A 16429-nucleotide genomic window follows, 5' to 3' on the forward strand; every position below is an offset into this window, starting at 1 on the left:
TATGACTGCCGGCTGCCCTCCACATTCCCCTAAATTCCAGATGGGTGTGAGGAGGTAAGAGCGGGAAGAAATAGTGGATTGTGGATGGAGGTGCAATGTCCCACCCCTGGAGGTGGCGAGCGGACAGATTCATACGCTGGCACTGAAGAGGCTCCTGCCCTTTGCACAGTGTGCTTGGTCACCCCAGTGCTCAGGCTGAACCCTGAGAAGAACGAAGAACTTGGACTGTCTGAAGGCCCTTGGGTGGTGTTTAAGTCGCCTGGCCACTGTGTCCTGGCTGAATGTATACATGCAAATGGAATCTTTTTTTTTTTTTTTTTTTTTTGAGACGGAGTCTGACTCTGTTGCCCAGGCTAGAGTGCAGTGGCTGCGATCTCGGCTCACTGCAAGGTCCTCCTCCCAGATTCACAACATTCTCCTGCCTCAGCCTTCCGAGTAGCTGGGACTACAGGCGCCCGCCACGACGCCCGGCTAATTTTTTGTACTTTTAGTAGAGATGGGGTTTCACCGTGTTAGCCAGGATGGTCTTGATCTCCTGATCTCGTGATTTGTCTGCCTCGGCCTCCCAAAGTGCTGGGATTACAGGCGTGAGCCACCACGCCCGGCCCACAGACGGCATCTCTAAATGACTTATACAAAGTGCTACTGCCACAGCATCCCCAGCAGTTTTTTATAGATTATGGAGCTTTCAGATCTCCGTGTGCTGGATACTGACTGTTTAGAATTTTCTTAGGATGTACTCACTGCTTCTGCCTTGTATTTCTCTTCAGTTGAATGACACAAAAGGTTTAAGAGTCTCAGTGGTGTGACAGAGAGAACTGTGTCAAGTGGATGATTCCATTTGCCATGGTTACAAGGGAGGCTGGGAGCTCAAAACTGAAGCCCTTTACAGAGGTTCCTGCTGAAGGTGCACACAGAGTACAGACCCACAGAAACAGCTTGTATTTGCTGGACCAAGCCCAAAGAGAGACATATTATCTGAACAAAACAGGATTTCTTTCCCCCGTTGAGATCCACACCCCTCGCCACAGAGCAGTAAAATGCATAGCAGAGGACAGGGAACACTGTGACCGCACCAGCATTCTCCACCAAAGACCGTTGTGTGGAAGGGGCTGCTCAGCTCTCTTCTGTCTACCGAGTAGCTGGGACTTCTATGAATGTTTGTTTTGTAAGTGGTGCTATGTCCATCCATTTTTAATAAAGTTAATGGCATCTTTGAGACAGCTGGTTTTATAAGCTATGTCTGGTAGCTTACTTAAGTTGGAAGTCAGCTTTCAGCGTGGCCATATCAAGGTCTCTTTTTTGACTTCATTCTCTTTGAAGTTCAAGTCTTTCAAGTCAATACATTTAAAAGAAGACTTTTGACATGAGCTTCAGGTGCAGTCTTGTCTGCTTCCTGAGGCCCCCCTGAGCTGGAAGTGAGGATTCCACTTGGCATTTCTCCCACCAGGTGCACATGTGTCTGCTCACGTAGGGCCATTGGCCATCGGTGGCAGGAGTGCTGAAGTCATTTCCACATTTAAGAGGATTCTTAGGTATAATTTCTTTTTCTTTTTATTCTTTTCTTTCTTTCTTTCTTTCTTTCTTTCTTTTTTTTTTTTTTTTTTTTTTTTTGAGACGGAGTCTCGCTGTGTCACCCAGGCTGGAGCGCAGTGGCGCGATCTCGGCTCACTGCAAGCTCCGCTTCCCGGGTTTACGCCATTCTCCTGCCTCAGCCTCCTGAGTAGCTGGGACTACAGGCGCCCACCACCACGCCCGACTAGTTTTTTGCATTTTTAGTAGAGACGGGGTTTCACCATGTTAGCCAGGATGGTGTCGATCTCCTGACCTCGTGATCCACCCGCCTCGGCCTCCCAAAGTGCTGGGATTACAGGCTTGAGCCACCGCGCCCGGCCTTCTTTCTTTCTTTCTTTCTTTCTTTCTTTCTTTCTTTCTTTCTTTCTTTCTTTCTTTCTTTCTTATTATTTTTTTTTTGAGACAGAGTCTCGTCTGTCACCAGGTTCTGGAGTGCAGTGGCATGATCTCTGTTCACTGCAATCTCCACCTCCCAGGTTCAAGTGATTCTTCTGCCTCAGTCTCCCAAGTAGCTGGGGTTACAGGTATGTGTCCCCACACCCAGCTAATTTTTGTATTTTTAGTAGAGACGGGGTTTCACCATATTGACCAGGATGGTCTCGATCTGATTTCATGATCTGCCCGTCTCGGCCTCCCAAAGTGTTGGGATTACAGGCATGACCCATCGCACCCAGCTTCAGTATAATTTCTTTCTTAGGCCTGGCTTAAAGTCATAAATAATGTGTAATCACTGTTATTTAATACTCTTTTCACCCTCACCCAAATCTTGTCATAAAGAACAAATGAATTTTTGTTTGGAGAACCTGTTAATGTAGTAGGCTAAAGCTGTGATTTTAAGAAGAAAACACATAGTAAAGTTCTATGTAGCTGAAAGCTGTGGTGTCAGTATGTGGTCTGTTCCCTGGCCATTGATGGTGCCACTGACTGCCTTACTAATGGTCACTGTCCACTTGAAGGCCTAATGTGTACAACTCGCATTATTATTATTATTATCATTATTATTATTATTTTGAGATGGTGTCTCGCTGTTACTCAGGGTGGAGTGCAGTGGTGCAATCTTGGCTCACTGCAACCTCCGCCTCCTGAGTTCAAGTGATTCTCCTGCCTTAGCTTCGGAGTAGCTGGGATTACAAGCATTGCATCATATTTCTTTGGGTATTATTGAGGCGGTGGCCTTACTGAGCCTTGTGTTTCATTCTAACAATGCTTCAGCATGTGTGGCTACATACAAGGAAGGTTGAATTGTTGCAGTAAACTGAGGAATGGAGAGACTAATATGCAGTACAGGAGGACTGTTTATTTTAGGTACACACTGGCTCAGTGGATTTGTATCTAAAAAGTTGAGCATTGAACAAAGACAGAGGGTTTTTTTTTTTAATTCTCCAATTTAAAACTTTTAATTAAAAAATAAACTTTAATGTCAAAAATGCAAACTTGGGGAAGACAGAATGATCACACACAAGGCTGTCACTTCACACTTGGAAGGCTGCACAGCGGCCGGGCAGAGGCCCTCCTCACTTCCCAGACAGGGCAGGGGCCGGGCAGAGGTGCTCCTCACTTCCCAGACAGGGCAGGGGCCAGGCAGAGGTGCTCCTCACTTCCCAGACAGGGCGGGGGCCGGGCAGAGGTGCTCCTCACTTCCCAGACAGGGCGGGGGCCGGGCAGAGGTGCTCCTCACTTCCCAGACAGGGCATCGGCCAGGCAGAGGCGCTCCTCACTTCCCAGATGGGGCAGCCAGGTAGACGGGCTCCTGACATCTCAGACAGCGGGCATCTAGGCAGAGGCGCTCCTCACATCCCAGACAGGGTGATGGCCGGGCAGAGGCGCTCCTCACCTGCCAGACGGTGGGGCAGCAGCTAGGCAGGGGCGCTCCTCACTTCCCAGATGGTGGGCAGCTGGGCAAAGGCGCTCCTCACCTGCCAGACAGTGGGCAGCTGGGCAGACGCGCTCCTCAGTTGATCATACAGTGACAGGTCATGTAATCTATAGCATAACGTAACTTGTGAACTTGCATAGCTGGTTGCCTTGTAGCTGCATTGAAAGAAAAATAAGAACTGGCTAAATACAGACATTTGTAAAACACAATAATGCTTTAGAAACCTGGGAAAAGAGTAACAGTAAAATAATCTGTTTTTCTTTTTTTTTTTCCTTCAACTTTGCTCTGGAAGTGGGGGGTGTCTGGAGCCTATTATTTTGGCCTTGGCTCTTCGGACAGTGTTATCTTATAACTGCCCTTGAAGTGAGCTTGCTAGGCAGAGGAAAACTTGTTCTTTTCTTTTTCTTTTTAACTTTGGCCTTGCCACATTCTGGGCCTTCACTTTTACTTTTCTTGGAGTGAATAAATGCAGTGCTTATTATTATTATTTTAAATTTCTGCCTCAGTTTCTTTTCTTTGATGCCTTTTATGAAAGAAGTTTTAGAATAGAAGGCATCACTATTACTGCTTGAAGTAATAGTGCCCCACATCGTCTGGGATGTGAGGAGCACCTCTGCCCGGCCGCCCTGTCTGAGATGTGAGGAGCACCTCTGCCTGGCCCCCGCCCTGTCTGGGAAGTGAGGAGCGCCTCTGCCCGGTGGCTGTGCAGCCTTCCAAGTGTGGGCATACTTCCCAGCTGCCCACCATCCGTAAAGTGAGGAGCGCCTCTGCCCAGCCACTGCCCTGTCTGGGAAGTGAGGAGCGCCTCTGCCCGGCCACCACACCATCTGAGATGTGAGGAGCACCTCTGCCCGGCCACTGCCCTGTCTGGGAAGTTCTGCTTGAAGAGACAAGTTTTCTTCTTTAGACAAAGGTTGATATTTCGCAGAGCCACTAGCTGAGTGGTAGTTTGCCTGGCTACTGTTGCTTCTACAGTTGATTGAATGCTTCTAACAAGGAGAAGTAAGAGACAAGGGAGTATTAGGCAACTTTTTAGTACGGCCAAAACTACTTCTATTAAAGTCTTGAACTTTCTGAAAAATGAAAACTAGCTTCTAAAGAGAGAACCTGGAGACTGCTTTTTCTAAGTTTGATCTGGAGCATGGGCTAATTTTCATATTCTTGCAGTTATTTCTATAATGGCCTTTCTGTTGTCATTGATTTCCAGGCAACAATTAGATTGAACTTTGTACATACGTCTTGGGCTAAGAGGTAGTCTAAAGCTGATCTGTTCTGATAAACAGTGTTTCTTATTTTTGTGGTTTGCTGGGCCAGTAAATCTAATGCATTTGCCGTTTCATTAGTGATTATTTCAAGCACTGACCACGACTGTATGATGCGGTTAAGCATGTAAACAGGAATGCTGCATTTGCATGACTTATCTAGTGCCTAGGGAGCCGGCCCTATAGTATTGAATTATTCTTTCAGGGGCTAATCTGTGTCTTTCTCATCTTCTATTTTTATGTCTTTTTTTATGTCTGCATCTCTTTTGTTTCTTCTTTTAACTTAATCGTAGACAGGATTCTACATTGGTGCTGCAGCGGGAGTAGGAAGAAAGACGGTCTAATTGTTCTAAGCACACAGGCCTCTGTCTATTTAACTGGCAACTGTTTCTATGCCTGTGGCCTACAGATCTAATAAAGACCAGGGGGTGCTTGCTAAGTATCTGGAGCTTTGAGCTGTTACTAAGTGTGGTTTAGAGAAAAGAAATGGGAGAACGGATTTGGATGAAGTGGTTTGTAGTCATCTTTGCCTTGCCACAAAGTTTTCTTTAATGTTTCATTATAATATTGCCATCTGAAGCAGGTTAGTTCTCATACTGGGTCTGTAAAAACTTTTCTTCAACAAGCAACAGTGTTTTTTGTTTTTTGTTTTTTTTTTAGATGGAGTCTCTCTCTGTCGCCTAGGCTAGAGTGCAGTGGCGCAATCTCGGCTCACTGCAAGCTCTGCCTCCCGGGTTCATGCCATTCTCCTGCCTCAGCCTCCCGAGTAGCTGGGACAACAGGTGCCCGCCACCATGCCTGGCTAATTTTTTGTGTTTTTAGTAGAAACGGGGTTTCACTGTGTTGGCCAGGATGGTCCTGATTTCCTGACCTCGTGATCCGCCCACCTCGGCCTCCCAAAGTGCTGGGATTACAGGCGTGAGCCACTGCGCCCGACCTTGATAATAGAAGTTTTTAAGAGCCAGACGCTTGAACTTGTGGGCATCAGTTTGGGGAAAGTGTCAGTTGGAGTAACATTGCTTTGAGGCATTAACTTTTTTGCTTCTTAAGGCCGTTGATCTTTTATGTTAGTCTTTCTACAAACATAACATGAGGAAACGCCTAGGCTGCCAGCAATGTTTTCAGTCAGCTGAGCAAATAGGTTTTTGACTAAAGGAGGAGGCTCTGGTAACCTCTGGTTTATATGCTCAAAGAATGACTTAAAGCCTCAGAATTGCTCCTGGGCTGACTGCTTGGTTTGAGTCTTCTTTATAATATACGAAGTTATTTTAGCTTTTTGATCATAGCTTTGTAATGCCATGGAGTAGCCTGTAGTCCACACAGGTAGATTTGGCCTTAAGATAGTAAGATTTACAGGATTGCAAGTGCTTGTCTTACAATCTGGTTTTGCTGGTGCTTTGATGAGCAAGATTGGCTTTGGCCTCGGTGATGATGGGTCAGTGAACTGCATTGTGCAGTTTCAGCAAGTTATTGCTAGGACTTTGGAGGGACAAACAGGTAGGGTGCACATACAATTTTATACTGGCAGTGTGTATAGTACTTTGTAGTACTAGAGATTGTGGGATAGGTTGGGTTTATGGATGTTACCTGACAAATATCAAAGTATATGGATATAGCCCCCGCCCTAGGGAAGAGAGGCTTGGGTTTGACTTGTAAGACTTCTGTTTTTTTACTCGTATGAATCTTAAATGAAGTCCTAGGTAAAGACTTAGGGTCATAGCATATATAAGGCTGGTCATTTCTTGGGGCACAAATTGAATAGGTGGTCTGATTATAAGTACGAGTTCTTAAGGGAGTCTTTGTACACTTATCAGTATAGTACAATAGGGTTCTAGTTATACTGTTATTTGACTAAGTAGTATGTGTACAGTGGGGACACTTTTTTGTAGGTGTTTCTTCTAGTATGATTAAGGGGGGTAACAACAGCAAAACAATGTACAGCGTATTTAAATCTAGCAAGGACAAAAGAGGTATTTACTTGGGGGAGGAGGTTGAGCAGTGACAGAACAATAGGAAAACAGTTAGTATTACAGAAAAACTACTAGTCTTAAGATTTTTTTTTTTTTTTTCTTTTTGAGACGGAGTCTCGCTCCGACCTCCAAGCTGGAGTGCAGTGACGTGATCTCAGCTCACTGCAAGCTCTGCCTCCCGGGTTCATGCCACTCTCCTGCCTCAGCCTCCCAAGTAGCTCGGACTACAGGCGCCTGCCACCACACCAGGCTAATTTTTTGTATTTTTAGTAGAGACGGGGTTTTACTGTGTTAGCCAGGATGGTCTCGATCTCCTGACCTTGTGATCCGCTTGCTTCGGCCTCCCAAAGTGCTGGGATTACAGGCATGAGCCACCACGCCTGGCCTAGTCTTAAGATTTCTGACTACATTTACTTGCTTGATGAGTCTTTAAGCTTTAGCCGTGTGTAGACTAGTCAGCTTCCGGAGTGACCAGAGCAGGGCTGTCGTCTTCAGCAGCAGCTTGGTCTTGTCTCAGGATCAGCCGGGTTGGATGATCTGGGTGTTGCTGGCTGGTTCATTTGTCCTGAGCTGCCGATTTTAGCTGACTGTGATGGACCTAAGGCACGATTCTTGCAATTTTAACAGCAGTGGGAGTGGACAAGATTGTATGGGGCTTATCTTACATGGGTCTTAGAGAAGTTGGGTTCTACTTTTTAACTTAAACAAAGCTACTAGGTTTAAAGGGTGTACTGGGTCTGTTAGACTTCTAGGCATTGTTTTATGTACTTAACTATGAACACTTTGCATGGCTATTTCTAAAGCCTGCCTTTGCTTTCTTAAGGTTAATTCTTTTAGTTCTTGGAGATCACTTTTGATTTGATGGTGGCTGACTGAACAAAATCTTGTAGGGTAAATACTTTATTTGGTGGGGGTGCACTTGACTCAGAGGAAGACTATAGGCAAGACTTGATTCTGTCTCAGATGAATTTCTTGGCAATATTTCTTCAGTAGCTGCTTGAGTGTCTGGTTCATGCATTCTACAGTAAAATAATCTATTTTTCTTTTTTTTTCTTTCAACTTTGCTGTAGAAAAAAGAAGTGTCTAAGGTCTATTTTTTTAGCCCTAGCTTATTCAGACAGCGTTGTCTTATAACTGTCCTTGGGCTGGGCAAGGTGGCTCACGCCCGTAATCCCAGCACTTTGGGAGGCTGAGGCAGGTGGATCACAAGGTCAGGAGATCGAGACCATCCTGGCTAACACAGTGAAACCCCGTCTTTACTAAAAATACAAAAAAATTAGGTGTGGTGGCGGACGCCTGTAGTCCCAGCTACTCAGGGGGCTGAGGCAGGAGAATGGTGTGAACCCAGGAGGTGGAGCTTGCAGTGAGTTGAGATCATGCCACTGGTCTCCAGCCTGGGTGACAGAGCAAGACACCATCTCAAAAAAAAAAAAAAAAAAAAAAAAAAAAATATATATATATATATATATATATATATAAACTGTCCTTGAGGTAAGCTTGCTAAGCAGAAAAAAAACTTGTTCTTTCCTTTTTCTTTTTAGCTTTTGCCTTGCCACATTCTAAGCCTTAGCTTCAACTTTTCTTAAAGTAAATAAATGCAATACTTATTATTATTTTTAAATTTCTGCCTCAGAATGAATAAATAACATTTTTTTTTTGAAGTCATGCCTTTGGATTAGGGTAAACTCTAGGATATTTAAGTGAATTCCCTGAGGAATTGTGGACACTGTAAACAGGTGAGGGCATTATTCTCTGCTTCTCTGTCCCCACAGAGTCGTCGTTCACCCTCCTCCATCTTGTCCCCTGCACTGGGAGGCAACCACGACAGGCATGGCCTGTGCTCCTTCAACATCAGGCTTCTGCCTGGGTTTGGATGAGAACAGGCACCTGCAGGAGATGGGGGTGTGGGAGGAGAAATAACTCAGGGTTTTCACTTCCCTCACTCCCTCTGGACAGCTCTGTGGTTCTGTAATCATTGCCGTCCTCTACCTACAGCCACAGGCATGCGGGGCTGCCCCTAGTGAAAGCTACAGATTTCCCTGGGTTCTGGAAACTGCTCCCTTCCTTGCTCTTTCAAGCTCAGAGATGAAAACAGTTTCCTGCCAGGAATCATCCCAGGGAGCTTCAGTGCCCTAGTGGCTTTCTTAGCCCTGCCAGCACCTGTGTAAAAGGTGCCATCTCAGGCCAGGCGCTGTGGATCACACTTGTAATCCCAGCACTTTGAGAGGCCGAGGCGGGAGGATCACCCGAGGTTGGGAGTTCGAGACCAGCCTGACCAACGTGGAGAAACCCCCATCTCTACTAAAAATACAAAATTATCTGGGTGTGGTGGCACATGCCTGTAATCCCAGCTACTTTGGAGGCTGAGGCAGGAGAATCGCTTGTACCCGGGATGTGGAGGTTGTGCTGAGCTGAGATCGCGCCATCACACTCCAGCCTGGGCAACAAGAGTGAAACTCCAACTCAAAAAACAAAAAAAGGTGCCATCTCTTTCCTGCCAGGTCCCTGACTGACCACAGGGTGCTCCCCCAAAAGGAGAAGTGACAAGAATGTATTTAAGACATTGCACTAACATGTCTATTCATGATGTTATTTCAAAAAATTGACTTACTACAATAAAAGGGAAAAATAAGAGTGTGTTGGAAACGGAGCAGGAAGAAAGACAAAGATGAAAACAATCAATCTGGGCATCTGAGAAGCCCCAAGTGCAGAGGCTGCCCTGAGTCTTTAGAGGACAAGAAACAGAACACACCACCCAAAAGTGAGAGACAGAACCTGGCCAGAGCACGATGATAATGGCTCTCCTACAGAGTACTATTCCTGTAACTCTGACGAGAGGGATGAGATCGACATGTAAAAATACATACACACACAAAGTGGAGCTGAGGGCAGGATGGAGGGCTGCCATTCTCAGCCCTTGACCTCCATGGACTTGGAGAAAGGCTCAGCCTGGAGATGTGTGAAGCCTCCGACCTGGAGCAGCACCCGCCCCTAAAGACCAGGCACAAATCCCAGCACAAGGAGGGATCCAGACAAATACACAAGAAATGATCACAGTAGGAGCTTTACTGAGCACAGAGCGAGGCTGCACACCACTCAGCACCTGCCCCTCCACCCACCCTTCTCTCCCCACCTGCCCCTGCCCCAGCATAGCAGGTCCTCAGAATCCAAAAAAAGAACCTAACCTCCATGTTCTCTCTCTGTCTCTCTCTCTCTCTCTTTGTTTTTTGAGACAGTTTATCTCTTGTTGCCAGGCTGGAGTGCAATGGTGTGATTTCGGCTCACTACAACCTCTACCTCCTGGTTCAAGCAATTCTCTTGCCTTAGCGTCCTGAGTAGCTGGGATTACAGGCAGCTGCCACCACACCCAGCTAATTTGTGTATTTTTAGAGATGGGGTTTCACCATGTTAGCCAGGCTGGTCTTGAACTCCTGACCACAGGTGATCCGCCTGTCTTGGCTTCCCAAAGTGCTGGGATTACAGGCATGAGCCACCACGCCTAGCCTCCATGTTCTCTTAATAGTTTGTAATATCTTAGCACAGTTTCAAAGAAAGGATATGAGAACAATAACTCATAGAGCAAGACATCTATCTAGAGTGAGTGAGTCACAGGGGAGATCAGGGAGGGAAACACTGTAACTCTTTCATTCCCAGAAAAGGAAGGTTGATCCAGGGAAGGGGACCCCAGGCCTGGATATTGGGATTATGTGGAAAGGGTTCTGGGGCATCGGGGAATGGGCCCCTCTCCCTATATCATCCCTGTGCTGTGCTTGGGAGTAGACACAGTTTATCAGCTGTGCAGCTCGGGGAAGAGAAGTCAGTGTCCAGAGACATGGGGAGCTGAGAACAATCTGTCTTACTCGTCTGCACAAGGCAGCTCTCAAACTGTGGAGAACATGGTAATGACCAGATTCAGCTCAGCCACTCTCAGCCTTGACACCCAGAGCATTGCGGACAGCCCATTGCCACCCCCTACCTTCAAATCCAAAGATCCCCTATAGCCCAAAGCTGCTCCCCGGCCTCAACTCCTGTTGGCATTGGGCCCCAAGGATCATACTTCGAGAAGCTGTTAGCACCACATCAGTGTCAGGAACCCTGTCACCACTTGGAAAATGATAACAAAGAGGACCCATCAGAGGCTGCAGGAAGAGACTGTATTTGAGGCGGGATGATGGGATGGGTGAGGCACAGGACTGTGGCTCCATCCTCTCTATTCTAGGGGTTAGAGTTGAGCTGCCTCTGCTGCTGGATTTTATAGAGTAGACCCCTCCTGAAGTTCTTATGAGGACAGAAGACCCTGTTAGGTGCCATGGCAGAGAGAGGCCCAAGGGTCATGAATACCTGGTTAATATTGCTCTCAGGTGAGATTAGAAAATTAAAGCATTAAACCCAGGACCCAAGAGAGATGGAAAAGACAATGCAGGACCCTGCAACCAGTCTCTTGGATGTCTGTTTGCAACGAAGGTCTTTCCTTCAGGGAAAGGCACCTGGTATCATGGTCCTGAGTGTTGCTATCCTACTGTTCTCATCTGTGAATGGGGCTGGACCTCTACCTTCCTCCAATATAAATAACTGGGAGGATCTGTCCACATACACTTGGTACCTACATATTAGTTAATACTGTACAACAGTTTGGTTTAATATTTTATATCTTGTAAGAAATAAACAAAATAGAAGGATGATATTTTTATTAAAGGTAATTCAGATTAGGTAAGAATCAGATTCCTGGGGCCCTGGGTACCTTATCTCCAAGTTTAGAATCCTCATGGAGGATCAGGGGAGTACAGAGCCCCCAAAATGGTCATGAGGCCTGAAGCTCCCTTGTGTAAAGGACCCTCCCCTGTACTTTGGGGCTCAGGGCGAACAGCACAGCTGACACCCAGGGTCTCCAGCCTCTGGCCTCTGCTGTTAGCCTGAACTTGCTCTGCCTTCCTGGCTGCCAAGCTTCTGGTTCCCAGCAGCCTCCTCTCTCACCCTTCACCTCTTCTGATTGGGGCCATTGGCCACTTGACAGGCAGTGCCCTCCTTGTCAGTCTGCCTGTCTGCCGGGTTCCCTCTCAGGGTTTGTGGCTTGACTGGGTTCATTATCCCCAGCCCCAGCGGGAACAGGGAGAAGTGACTCGGCAAGTCTCCCACTTACAGTGGCATCCCTACAGGTGAGATGGGGCAAAGCCATCTTTCCAGCCTCTTCCATACCTGAGAACTTCTTGCACATCACAGCTCCAAGGACCAGAGCAGGAAGTAATGTTAAGCCAGCAATGGTTCCCACGATGGTTAGGATGAGCTTGCAAGGTGGTTCTGAGAAGGGAATGAAAGGGGCCTGTACCTTCAGGTCAAAATCCTGATCCTGCCACAGGGCGTAGAGCAGCTTCCACCGTGCCATTTCTGTGAAGGGGTTTTCACCCCATCCCCGTCTTTATCTACCTCAGTGTAAGGGGCCTGAGTAGCCCCTCATGCTCCACACAGCACGGGGATCCCTGCTTCTCCCCAGAAGGCACCACCATAGCCACCCAGTCCTAGAAGATCCCATCCCCCAGGCCTGGGGCCCCCATGCTGTGCATCCTGGGTCTGGTCCTCCCCTTCCCACAGTCAAATCAGCATAATCTCTGCTGGGTAGAAGCCCCAGGCCCAGCATCTCAAGGTGACTTTCCCATTAAATCCTGAGTGAGGGGTCACAAGTGCTGTTGGCTGCTCTGAGGAGAGTCAGAGACTGGCCATATTGAGCCATAGACAGTAGGATTCTCATGGATAGAGAAAATTTAATGGGTGTCTTAGCTATCAGCCTCCTTGTAAGAGATCCAGCAATAATTTTCAAAGTTAAAAGTAGGTTCAGGATAAACAATTTTCCTAATCTCTAATCTGTCTTTCTAGAAATGTGTCTCATTGTCTGCAAAGCCACTCTTTTGCTTCTAATGTTGGTGATATTATTTTTCAGTTTTAAAATTTCTGTTTCTTTTCTAATTTGCACTCAGATTTTATAAACTTCTGATACTATCTGTTACAGTCTGATATTAGGACCTAGAAGTTGTTTGTAGGACTGCTTTCATTTGCTGTGTCTCTGCTGATTCTCTTTTTCTGGTGTTTTATCTTCTGGTTGGGTTAAAGAGCCCCCGGTGAAGGTGGACCCAAGTACATCACTGTTGATGATGGTAACTGCTGTCCTTTCCTATTTATCTCCCTGCACTCCTTCTCTCTGTCCTCCTTCCACACCCACCCTCAGGACAGCCTCAGGATCCTGGACAGAATCCTCAACCGCAAGAAGAAGAAAGAAGATAGAAAAAAGAAGAAAGAAGAAAGGGAAGGAAGAAGAAGAAAGAAAAAAGAGGAGAAATAGGAGGAGGAGGAGGAGCATGGTGCTGGGTTTGGCCCCTCTTCCCTCCCACAGGGACGCCTCCAGGGAACATAATTCCAACTCCAGGAGGTCCTGACATGCGTGCGGCCCTGAGGACCCTAGTACCTGCCCGAAGCCGCGTCTCCTTGGTAAACTCTAGGCTTCTGAGCAGCCACCTAGTGCAGTGACCCATCAGGGGTTCCCTTGTGGCCTCTGCAGTCCACAACCTCTTCCAGGTGCGATTCATCCTCTGAGATGTGGTTTGTGCCGCTGTCCAGGCCTGTAGGTCCTGAATCTGGGACGTGAAATCTCCCCTGTGGTAGGCGGACTGAAAGCGTTCCCAGAGGAAGCTCTCGTCCAGAGCCACACACAGCCCCTCATCCAGGCAGGGCTGGAGAGGGGAGGGAATTCACCTGGCCCCTCCTGCCTCACCCTGCCCACCCCAGCTCCTCCCTCCTTCTGTGATTGGTCACAGCAGAAATCAGTCATGATCTAGATTGAAGGAGAAACCTGGAGCAAAATGTTGCTTGCACTTTCCCACCTGTGAGGGGTCAGCTGAGACCCTGTCCCCCACACCTGGCAGACCCTGGCTCAGCAGGTCAGTGTGGGGTTGGGGGGACACCTGTGCTTGAAGCTTGATGTCACTCACCAGCTGGCCCAGGTGGTGGTGCCTGGAGCAGCATGCTTTGTACAAAGGGTGCTGCAAGACTCATGGCCTGCCTGCCACCTGGCTGGTTCATAGTGTTTATGATAGATGGGGCTGGCTAGTGGGGGAATGTAGGAGTCAAAGTGGTGGGAGAAACGAAAGGGAAAGGAACAGGCCTTCTGAAAGGTTAGAAGGCTCTGTGAAGCTCCAGGGGAGAATAGCTGAAGGCAGCTGTTCTATAACCCTGAGGCAGAGGGCAAGGAGTAGGTAAAAGGGAGTGTAGGGGAATTTATCTTAAACAGACTTGTTTACTTATGTTTACTGAGAACTGACTTTTTTTTTTTTTTTTTTTTTTGAGACAGAGTCTCGCTCTATCACCCAGGCTGGAGTGCAGTGGCCGGATCTCAGCTCACTGCAAGCTCTGCCTCCCGGGTTTACGCCATTCTCCTGCCTCAGACTCCCGAGCAGCTGGGACTACAGGAGCCCGCCACCTCACCCGGCTATTTTTTTGTATTTTTTAGTAGAGACGGGGTTTCACCGTATTAGCCAGGATAGTCTCGATCTCCTGACCTCGTGATCTGCCCATCTCAGCCTCCCAAAGTGCTGGGATTACAGGCTTGAGCCACCGCGCTCGGCCGAGAGCTGACCTTTGATCATCCCTGAGGTTCCTTGAAAGAGGAACAATAAATGTTAATTACCCACAGATTGTGTTTGCCTCAGGCTTTTGGTATTGTGCCTGCACTGAATAAAAACAAGCAGCTCCAGCTTCTCAGGGCTGCTGCACTTTGGCCATTTGATCCGGGCAGTCCCCTAGCTGCTGTTACACTGCATACCTGTGTCTGAGTACTCCTTTCATCCACCAGTCGGCCAGGGTCTGTGGGACAGACCCATCAGAGGAACATGTACTACCCCTAGCCAGGGTGCTATACTGCATAGAACAACATTAGGGTAACACTGCTGTGAGAGAGGTACCCGCCATGGCCTGTGCAACCATAACACGTGTCAGCACACCAAAGGTGTGGTGGAACAAGTGGCCCCACCAGAGTTGGGCCCTGATAGACTTTGTACCCTCTGGGAGTTTATGGGTCTGTGGGTACACAGGGTGGCCTTACCTGTCAGTGAACTGGACTGAATGTTTTTCCTGGGAGAGGCCTTTTGTATCTGCCACTGTCCTTCCCACATTACCCAGATGCCTGCATAACTGAGAGGCACTACCCTTCCAGTTTTCACAGGTGTGACAAGCTGCCTGGCCGTTCTATCCCTTGGCATTAACTGTCTCTGCAGCACGTGTTATGACTATAGAGGCACAAGTGACGGCTCTTGCAGAGCATACCACTCGGGTTCTGAATTACAGCCGAGTAGCCCTCCTCCTGTTAACAGATGAGGTTAATCAGATTAGAAAAGTAGTGTTGCAAGACTGGATGGCCTTAGACGTAGTACCTGCTGCCCAAGGAGGCACCTGTGTCCTTGTAGGAACACAGTGCTGTACATTTATCCCTGACAATTGGCAAAACATAATAGCATCCCTGCAAGGGGTCGCATGGGGAATAAAGGTGGTCGAGAGCCTTGCTGATGACCCCTGCAGAGGTGGTGGGCATCCCTAGGTTCTGGCCTATGCTGGACCTTGATAGTCATAAGTAGCATAGCTGGAATCTTAGTAGTGAGCTGTTGCTTTCTGTATTGCTGTTGTGGTTATAGGTTCAGGGCTCCACCCTATGGGCACATGTCCCTACCCAGAAGACACCCTCGGCCTAGGGAGTGGAATGTAAGAAAGATGACTGCACTTCAGTCAGGAGTAGGCTGAGGCAGCCTTCCGATGCAGCATGACACAGTGGGTTTGCAGCACAGGCATACAAACCCCTGCATCATGTAACCACACCATGTAAGGCTATTCACGTGAGTCGTGCTTGACTCGGAAGCATTATTGTCAGTAAAAAGTGTAACTGCTCTGCTAATGCTATGCATAGTGCTTGCTTGCTTGCTCGCACACCCAGAGAGAAATAAAGCTATGTCCCACCTGCCTACAATTCCTCGAGTGGTCTTTCAGCTACCCGCCACCTGTCCACTGACTCCCCTAGGACCCCAGCTTGGGCTGGAGCCTAACATATACGTACCACAACTAACAAATAAATCCAACAGAGAAAGAGATACTATGAACAGTAGCAAAATATTTCAAGATATTTGAAATAAATTTACTAAAAAATACACAAGTGTAAACAGCAATGCTTTATTTGAGGGTATTTAAGAAAGAAACATTCCACATTAATTATAAGTCTCGATGTGGCAAAATTTGTCAATGTTCTCCAAATCTGTTTACTGAACATAATCTCTATTAAAAATAAAATTTTAAAAAGAACTTGGAAATGTGCTTCTCAAACTTGAAAAGTTGCCAATGATAGAAAAAACACTTGTGAAGTCAAAATGCAAAATTTATGGATTTACTTCATTTTATAGAGAGATATATTCTAAAGTCATCATCTTGGGATGATGAAAATGTTCTAAAATTAGATATAGTGAGTTAAAAATCTGAATAGGTGAAAAACCATCAAATTGTATACTTTAAATGGATGAACGGTATGTGAATTATATCTTAATAAAGTTTAGTGAAAGAAATATAATGAGATGCCATGACAAATCCACTAGAATTTCTAAATTAAAATCAGTGACTATTCCAAATATTGGTGAGAAAACGGACCATCAAGAACTGCCACACACTGCTGGCCATAGTGCAAATTGATACTGTCACTTTGTCTAGCAGTGTGGCATCAT

At 47.0% G+C, this 16429-nt stretch overlaps 1 long non-coding RNA gene across 2 annotated transcripts; it reads left to right on the top strand.

The window, feature by feature from the left end:
- Window positions 1-3512: 3512 nt before the first annotated feature.
- On the top strand, window positions 3513-16010 carry LOC140708858 (uncharacterized). 2 transcript variants are annotated; one of them, XR_012089100.1, is made up of 4 exons: window positions 3513-4453; window positions 8346-8419; window positions 12904-13612; window positions 14019-16010. It is a non-coding gene; the product is annotated as an uncharacterized lncRNA (long non-coding RNA). The 2 variants fall into 2 exon arrangements; XR_012089099.1 differs by lacking the exon at window positions 14019-16010 and having other exon boundaries at window positions 12904-14009.
- Window positions 16011-16429: the final 419 nt, after the last annotated feature.

Source organism: Chlorocebus sabaeus, chromosome 17 (genome assembly GCF_047675955.1).
Source record: "Chlorocebus sabaeus isolate Y175 chromosome 17, mChlSab1.0.hap1, whole genome shotgun sequence".
Classification (NCBI taxonomy): Eukaryota; Metazoa; Chordata; class Mammalia; order Primates; family Cercopithecidae; genus Chlorocebus; species Chlorocebus sabaeus.